Source organism: Lathyrus oleraceus, chromosome 2, assembly GCF_024323335.1.
Source record: "Lathyrus oleraceus cultivar Zhongwan6 chromosome 2, CAAS_Psat_ZW6_1.0, whole genome shotgun sequence".
Taxonomy (NCBI): domain Eukaryota; kingdom Viridiplantae; phylum Streptophyta; class Magnoliopsida; order Fabales; family Fabaceae; genus Lathyrus; species Lathyrus oleraceus.
The window spans coordinates 260,026,451-260,035,206 of NC_066580.1; positions in this window are offsets into that span (position 1 = coordinate 260,026,451).

Consider the following 8,756-nt stretch of genomic DNA (forward strand, 5'->3'; position numbering starts at 1 on the left):
CGAGGCGGCCTGGATTCTCCTTTCCTTTCTGAACTCGGCGGTACTTGGAATAACAATCTCAATCCGCTCCCCAGGCGGCGGAATCACCTTCTCCTCTTGTTTCTCAACCTGGCTAATTCCAACAGATCCCAATCTTCTTCGTCTTCTTCTTCAGCAAGATCGATCAGATTGTCGAAGTCATATGAGGGTGTAACAGGATCGTTATCAATGAGATCCGGAGGATTATTCTTTGAATTCGAAACAAGACAAATCAAAAAATGAAAAATAAAAATAAACATTGCCATTTTTATTTGTTTTTAAACTGCAAAAATAAATGAAAAACAAAGAACACCGCTTTTTGACTGAAAAACATCCATTTATTAATGATGCAGAAATGTTGCAAATTATGAACATGAGGTGGCCCTTACAATGAACCATTACGTGTCGGGCAACACGTAAGGCTTTCATGCATATAAACTAAAAACAAGAAACATTACTCTTCAGGCTGAGTGTCAGTGCTGGTCTTTTTTAGGCCTTCCAGCTTCCTGGTACGCACGATTTTATCCATTGATCAATTCCCCAGTCACTGTCAGTTTCTTTACCCGCTGCATAGGCGTGATCTGAATCTAGCATTCCGGCACTGACAAAAGTGAACGACGGACGACGTCCTTTGTTCTGCTCAGACGAGTCTTGACCTGGACGATAACCAATCCCAAACATATCCGCCTTTACCACAATGCCCATGATCTGTCCCCAGCCTGGGATCCCTCCATTTCTCACCACTTCCAATGCCTGCTTGTAAGAAGAAATGGACAGCTTTTTCTCTTTCTCATCACCAATGGCATTTTCCACCTTGACGGTTTCAACTGCCAGACTGAGTGCTTTACACCTCACATCGTCCATTTCTACTTTCATCTTTCTCTGGACCAATTCCCCAATTACTACATGCTCTTTTGTAGCAATAGCGGCACAACAATCATCCATACGAGGGAAAACTCCGCTCTTTGTCGGACGTTTTGGGACCACAGACATTGGCATTCTCAACTGATCATTCTCAGTCACCTCTATCCCTTTCTTGTCCTTCGACACCATTTTCACTTTTACAGGACCATGTTTTGACACGGGGTTAGCACTATCATCTGCCATCGGTGCAAAGCTGATTGCCTTAGAATCCACCAAGTCCTGGACCACATGCTTAAAAGCTTTGCAATCCTCAACATGATGTCCGGGTGCCCCAGCATGGAACTCGCACCTGACATTCTCATCGTAACCGGCAGGCCTCTGATCAGGTTTTAACAGAGTCAACATCCTCGGCTGCACCAATCCAAGATCCTTCAACCTCTTAAACAGAGAGGCGTAAGTCACGGGCGGCTTATTGAAATGACGATCTGCCGTCCTTCTTCTCACTTGGCCCACAACTCTTTGTGTCCTCTGTTGAAGTGACTGTTGCCGCTGTGGTGCAGATGAATCACCAACAGGAATGGTTACGGTGGCAGCATAAGGGTGGTAACGATCCTTACCGCATTCTCTTTTAGTCTGCGCACCACCCGATTCAACCTTCTTCTTGGGCTGACCACTGTCAAGGGATTTCTTCACCACAGAGCCAGAGGGATTTGTTACTTCGGATGACGGAGCCTTTCCCTGAACTTTCTCCTTGATCACCCAACCCTCAATCCTTTCTAATCTCTCGGCCATGGCTTTCTGCCCCAAGGCAAGCCCTTGCACAACACTGAACAAATCCCTCACCATCTCTTTCAGTTCGAGGATGTCGGCTTTGGGAGAATCCATCAGTCGAGGCGTATTGCGCCTGGGGAAGTATCTGTGAGGACGGGTCGAGTGCAAAGGTACAACTCTACGAGCACGAGCAATGGTTCCTGAAACAGTTAAGCATGTCAGAACCCGACACCTACAAAACAGCAAACAGGTTAATATGCATGAATGCAACGTCTGTCCATATGAGGAAGATTCTATCCTTTGATTCTGGTTTCATCGAGACAGATAATATTTCACCAATAACATTTTGACATCCAGATGTCTCTCAACCAGATTCTCAATCCATAATACTCCCCACATGGCTAGACGTAGTTTGGTGCATATGAATGCAAAACGGGAATGATGCAGATGTATGAATGCAATGCATTGTGCCATCCTCCAAGTCATCTGAACAACTGTACTCTGAGTCACATCCCTGGTCTCTGAACCGATCATACCCATCTGAGGAAACTGTAACCACAAATCTGACCCTCGGGTTCCGAAATAAACGGAAGAAAGATACATCATCATCATCATCACCAAACAATCTCTGATCAGATACCCATAACTTCTGAATCGGCCCGGGGAATCCTGAAATAAACGGATCCCCACTAATAAATAACTCGGCCCGGGGAATCCTGAAATAAACGGATCCCCACTGATAAATCACGGACAACACTTCGGCGTCTCGGCAATAAATGACCATAAATCCGACTCATAAATAAGACTCTGATCAACAGAACAAAAAGCCACCATCTGAGTCACCATCTGAACATGCATCTGTAAGAATCACCCTCCCCTCACAGGTAAATTCTAAACAGGTCATCCTAAGGCGGACAATAGTGTCGACAATCGGGCGGAGATACTCAATGGGTTTGCCCTTTCGGGTGTGCCATTGCAGCTCCCTTAAGATCGTCTAAACCAAAGATCCGGGAAATGATCGGTCACCAGAGTCAATAGCTCAGAAGAAGTAACTAAGCCAAAGTGAAATATTCCACAATGGAAAGCACTATCGACTGAACCTCGTCCGGCTTGTGGTATGTCACGTTGCAACATTATACTAATATAGCAAATGAGGAACGCGAGACCCACACTAATCCTAGGTGTACACTCGGGCCTGGGTTTTAGCCCCACTCAGAACACCCACCCCAACACAGAGGAACCACCTGCATAGAGGACGGCAACAACATGATAGTATGATGCATGCAAATATTTATGCAAATATAGATACACACTGGTTAGAATAATAAATGCAATAAATAAAACAACACAAGCAACCTAAACTAATCCTAGAACGCTAGGAGAGACTCGCTCAGTGACGATGGACCAGCATAGGTCAACATGTAAGTTCCCCAGCAGAGTCGCCAACTGTCGCATCCTGCGAAAAATCAACCGGCGAGCTAAAAACAAAACACACACAGAGCCGCCACTGCGCGTTATTTATCCCAAAATAGGGAAAGGAAACGCTCAGAGAAACCTGGAAAGAACATGGTCTCGCGACCAAAGAGAAAGGGTAAGGGAGTCGGTTACGCAAGGGGAAGGTATTAGCACCCCTCACGTCCGTCGTACTCGACGGGATCCACGTCATAGAATAAAGAATAGGTTGCTAAAACATCACACACACACACGAGGAACGCAGGTGGGGTTAAGAGAAGGGAGCTCGATAAGACATCGCATCTTATGCCTACATATCTCATCTGGAACGAGAATCAGAGCCACTGTAGTTCGGCTTACGCACGCCAAACAACACAAAACATACAAACAAGCAAGGGTGGCAAACATGGAGCCCGACAACCACTGGATGGAATTACATCAGCATCCGAACCAAAACACACTCAAAAGGGCAAACGTGGAGCCCGACTGCCAATCAATGGGCTTACGTCAGCATCCGAACCCAAACATACACAAGAAGATAACAAGCAAACACACACAAAAAAGGAAAAAAGTGCCCGGAGAGGTCTCGCGCGACCCCCTGCCTACATACCTCGTTTGGAACGAGGATCAGGGCGATGTAGTTCCCCTGAAAGGGACTGAATTACTAGCCAGAAACCAGGGGAAGACACACTACCAGGGAGCTGGACTCGAGCCTAGTGTTGTCATGCATCGTTGCCCTAAGTTCAGTTTTCTATCCTACTTGCATAAGCAAACTACTCCTATCCAGGAAAGAAGCAAGCATACAAGCATACAAGCATACATCAAATGAGAACAAGCATCTCAAACAGATATCCACATAGCACGCACTATAACCAAACAAATGGGCTCACACAATAGGTTTGACTGCCTCAGCAAGTCATCTGTACAGGCTGTGTTTGCTCTTAACCTTGCCATTACGAGGCTAAGGTGAAGCAGATGAGAGGTGAAGTGAGGATCAGACCTCACAGCTCTTATCCCTGACCAGGGAGAGCTTCAGACAAGGGAGCGTGGGTCCAGAATGGAGGGACCCTTCTACGCTCAAAGACTCTGACTCGATTGTGCGACAGCACAGATCTTGGGTTTGTGCCCCAATGCATCAACACACAGCCGTGTGAGCAGAGGGACGACACACAGAATAGTGGGGGATAGATTGCATATCCCTAACTTCCACCAATTGCCTCATAGAGGTCTTTCACCTGCTTGGCACGAAAATTAAACAACCACAATCATTGCCTCTTAAGGAGGACTTCAGACATTTGCCCGGCCAAATAACAGGCCGGGTCTCCCAGACTACATGAAGTCAAGAGGACCTACCTCAAGCGGTTTACACAACCAAGCAGCGGCTAGCAAGCAAGTTCTTAAAAGAACTAAAAAGCGACTAAATGTACCTTGATTTGAAGGCAGTGTTGGAATCGGAGCTTTCAAGGTGTTGTGATGCGAAACAGTCGAAGAACAAGCTTCAAGAAGTAGCCTGGAACACTCAGGATCAATTGCAATAGCTTCTAGAAGAAAAACTCTTGATTCACCATTGAAGGACCTTGCTTGGACAGTCGCGAATGGTGGTGAATTTGAGATGGATCTTCACAAACAGATGGAGTAGATGATGAATGAAGCTCGAATCCACAAGCACTTTGCCAAATGATCAAGAATTGAGGAAGTTTGATGGATTTTGGTGTGAAGTGTTCTTGAGAGACTTTGGAGAATTTGGAGAGTTTTGATCTTGATTTTGGGAATTGTGATTTTTTGTTATGAGTTAGTTATGCTTAAGAATATATACTCTTGATTAATCCATGCTTAATTACACCAATTAATCAAATGCCAAGTGATTAGCAAAAGTGGTTATTTTCAAGCTAGGGGCAAAATTGTATTTTCACACATAAGCCAATGCCAGCTCATTGACAGCTCACACACTCTCAAAATGACATGTGTGAGCTGTTGCAACTTGTTTCACCTTCATTGGATACATATTTCTCATTTTCCACATGGCATGGCTAATTGTCCAATTTTCAAGTCCACTTTAAAAGTGAGATCTCAAACCATAAGGCTTTGGCATGTTATGAGTATTCCAACAAGTTTCAAATGCCATTTGTGAAGTGTTGCAAAAATCCCCATCCAAAAATTCCCATTATTTCTCAGGTTGGACAATTTTGCCCCTGGTTATTAACTGTACAGTTGAAATTTGACTTTTTGCATTGACCACTTTTGAAGAAATCCAATTATGCACCATGAAAGTACATGTCAAATGGAGTTTGTGCATATAAAGAACATCCAATTTGGACACTCCATGTGGAAGTTATGCCCTCCTGATTATGGGTCATTTTTGAAATTCACTGGACCATAACTTGACAACCATACATGGGATTTTCAAGTTCTTGGACATTTTGGAAAGGTGAGAACAAGATCTACAACTTCCATGTTGAACAAATTTTCATTTGAAGCTTCCTTGGACACGTGGTTTTGAGGTCAAAAACTTTCCATTTTTGGAAACTTCCATTACAAGTCACTTTCTATTTTTGACAATTTTTGTCCTGACTTGATTTTCTTCATTCTTAAGCTTTGAGATGTCAAATAACACTTGTTCCAACATGAATGAAGTGTATCCAACTCATTTCCACCTCCAAATCCATCAAATCATGTACAGTTGACCACAGTTGACTTTTTCAACTGACAGATGAAGTTGGCCATGCATAGATCAAATTGAGCCCCAATCCTCTGATGAAATGGCTCAAGGATGAAACCCTAGCCTCAATAAGCTCAATACAACCATGAAATGAACCCCATATACATCATAGACCCCATCTCCTGATTATGCCCTGACTGGCCCAATGCAACTGATTAGGGTTGACCAGTGGTCAAAACCCTAATCTCAAGGAATCTGCTTCAACACTTGATAATGACAAACCATGATGGTGATAATGTATCATTGCAATCAAGATGAATACCAATACCTTTTGAGAACCATGAAACCCTAATTTGGACTCCCACATCCTCAGATGATCATAGACCAGTCCAATAAACCCTAAGCTTGCACCTTGACTTCCTCATCTTCTGACCAAGACTTGGGAGTATGGCTTGCACAATGTAACCACATGATATGCAATATGACATGCCTAATGCCCTAAAAATGTATGCAATATGTTAATGCTAGTCCCAAGAGAGGAGGGCAAATTTTGAGGTGTTACACGCAAGCCTTAAAGTTAATTAAGATTTAGGATTATTATATTTATTAATTAGTAGTCAAGTCACTTAGGTGTATATAAATAGGTATTTGTAATTCAGTTTTGCATCACAATCATTCTTCAATAATAATAACGTTATTTCCTTATTCTCTCTCTTTGTCTTTCCTTACTAAAAATGTCTCACACGCTAATAAATTGGTATCTAGAGCTCCAGTTAGATTATTTATTGGATTTCCAAGAATCACACGATGTTGATCTTTTTCCGGGATCATGGATTGTTAATCAATCGCTACAAAGATGAATGGTACTAATGACATCATAAATTCTCTTCCAATTCTTGACGGCAAGAATTGTATCCGAGGGGAAAATAGATGCAATTTTTATTTGGCTTTCATGAAAACCTATAAGTGGTTACTAATGGCATTCCTGGTCTTGTTGAGAATGCAATTGATGCTCAAAGAGTCACGAATAATGAGGCGAAAAAGAAAGATGGCAAGGTTGCATACTACATTCAATCAACGATAGATTCAGCGAATTTCGATAAGATCTCTCATGTTGAATCGGCGAATGAGGCATGGGATATTTTTGTCAAGTACTATGAAGGAGATGAGAAATTCAAAGTCGTTAAATTGCAAAATTTATGACAGTAGTATGAATTGTTGCAGATGGAAGAAGATGAAAAGTTTCCAGGCTATCTATCGAAGGTGCAATATCTCGTCCATCTCTTGAAGGGTTGTGGTGAAATCATAACTGATAATATGATAGTTGAAAAGGTAATGTGTTCGTTGACCTTTCACTTTGGTCACGTTATTGTAGTTATTCAAGAATGCAACAATCTTAAAATCATGAAACTGAAATACTTGGTTAGTTCGTTGGAGGCGCGTGAGATTAGGATTGTCGAAAGGAAAGGGGTTAAAGATTCGATACAAGCACTGCAGGCTCAAGCTTGGAAGAAGCATGGTGGTTCCAACAAATTCAAAGGCAAATGAGACAAGACTCAGAGCAAGAAGTCTTGGTCAAACCCTCAAAAGCATAAGGCCGATGATAGAAAACTCATATTAGAAAGACAAAGAGGAAAAGGTGTGCAATGCTATAACTGTGAAAAATGGGATCACGAATTGTTGGTACAATAAAGAGAAGGGAGCGACAAAAGGCAATGAGGAAGGAGCGAACCTTGCACGCGGAGATTTAGATGATTCTGAATATATGGTGGTTATGGCTACAGTTGTAGATAACCATGTCGACTCCAAGATATGGTTCCTCGACTCAGGCTGCTCAAATCACATGACTGGTCGAAAAGCGTGGTTAACAGATTTTGACTCGTCGAAGAAGATCAAGGTTAAACTTGATGTTAATAGCTAGTTGCAAGTAAAAGATACGGGTGACATAGTTATTCAAATGAGCAATGGAGGAAAAGCTATAATCAAATGAGCAATGGAAGTCAACTATGGTTGAAGAGTTACAAGCAATCGAAATAAATAACACACGGGAGTTAGTCGAATTTCTAGCATATACAAAAGCTATCAAAGTGAAGTGGGTGTTCATGTTGAAGCACAAAGTTGATGGGTCGATAGCCAGACATAAGGCAAGATTGGTAGCTCGAGGCTTTCTTCAGAGAATAAGTGTTGACTACACTGAAGTATACACATCAGTAGCAAGATTAGAGATTGTTCAAATAGTAGTTTCCTTGGCATGCAATCAAGGTCGGTCGACATTTCACTTAGATGTGAAATCAACATTTTTGAATGGACCTTTGGATGAATAGGTGTATGTCACACAACCTCCTGGGTTTGTGATTCGGGAGGAAGCAAGTATACAAGTTGCATAAAGAAAATTTGAGTAGGGTGTCTATGTTCAGGTTATGGCATAAGATATAACAATCATAAGACATTGCTCAAGTGAAGCACAGTTGGCCGATATTTTCACCAAAGGATTGAAGATTGACAGATTTTTGAATTTGAGAAAGAAATTATGAATAGTTCAGATCGACCATGTTTAACGTATGATCGACAACTTGAATTATAGAGAGTATGTTGAGAGTTGTAATATAATTCAAGTTGTATAATGCTCAAACCCAAAGTTAATTAAGGTTTAGGGTCGTTATATTTGCTACTTAGTAGTCAAGTCACTTAGATATATATAAATAGATACTTTATAATTCAATTTTGCATCACGATCATTCTTCAATAATAGTAATCTTTATTTCCTTATTCTCTCTCTTTCTCTCCGCATAGAAGTGTCTCATTATATTTATATATATATATATATATATATATATATATATATATATATATATATATATATATATATATATTAATGAACAAATAAATGTATCTACAAAGTTGTAGAGTTTTATCAGTTTTTAAAATATAGATAATTTTTTTTTAAAGATTTATTTCACTAAGACACTTTTATTTAAGTGTGGTCACTAAT